A 459-nucleotide genomic window follows, 5' to 3' on the forward strand; every position below is an offset into this window, starting at 1 on the left:
TGGAAGGGAGGGTAGATTGGGGGGCAATCAGAAGCAAACACTTCTGAGGAGGGACAGGGTCAAAAGAGAGAATAGAATAAACGGGGGTTGGGATAGGATGAGGGGAAATATAGTTTTTCACAATATGACTACTATGAAAGTGTTTTGCATGACTACACATGTATAACCTGTATCAAGTTGCTTGCCTTCTCAATGAGGGTGGGTAGGGAGGGAGGAAGGGAGGAAGGGAGAAAATTTGGAACCCAAAGTTTTAAAAACAAATGTTAAAGATTGTTTTCACATGCAACTGGGAAATAATGGGCAATGGGGTCTAGAAATCTATCCTGCCCTACAGGAAAATAGAAGGGGAAGGTGGTAAGAGAAGGGTGGGGGGGGTGATAGAAGAGAGGGCAGATTAGGGGAAGAGGCATGCGGAATCTTGGGATGGGGGGAGGGACAAGATGGGGAGAAAATTTGGAA

The sequence above is a fragment of the Vombatus ursinus genome, unplaced genomic scaffold, assembly GCF_900497805.2.
Source record: "Vombatus ursinus unplaced genomic scaffold, bare-nosed wombat genome assembly UNPS02015255.1, whole genome shotgun sequence".
In the NCBI taxonomy this organism is placed as follows: Eukaryota; Metazoa; Chordata; class Mammalia; order Diprotodontia; family Vombatidae; genus Vombatus; species Vombatus ursinus.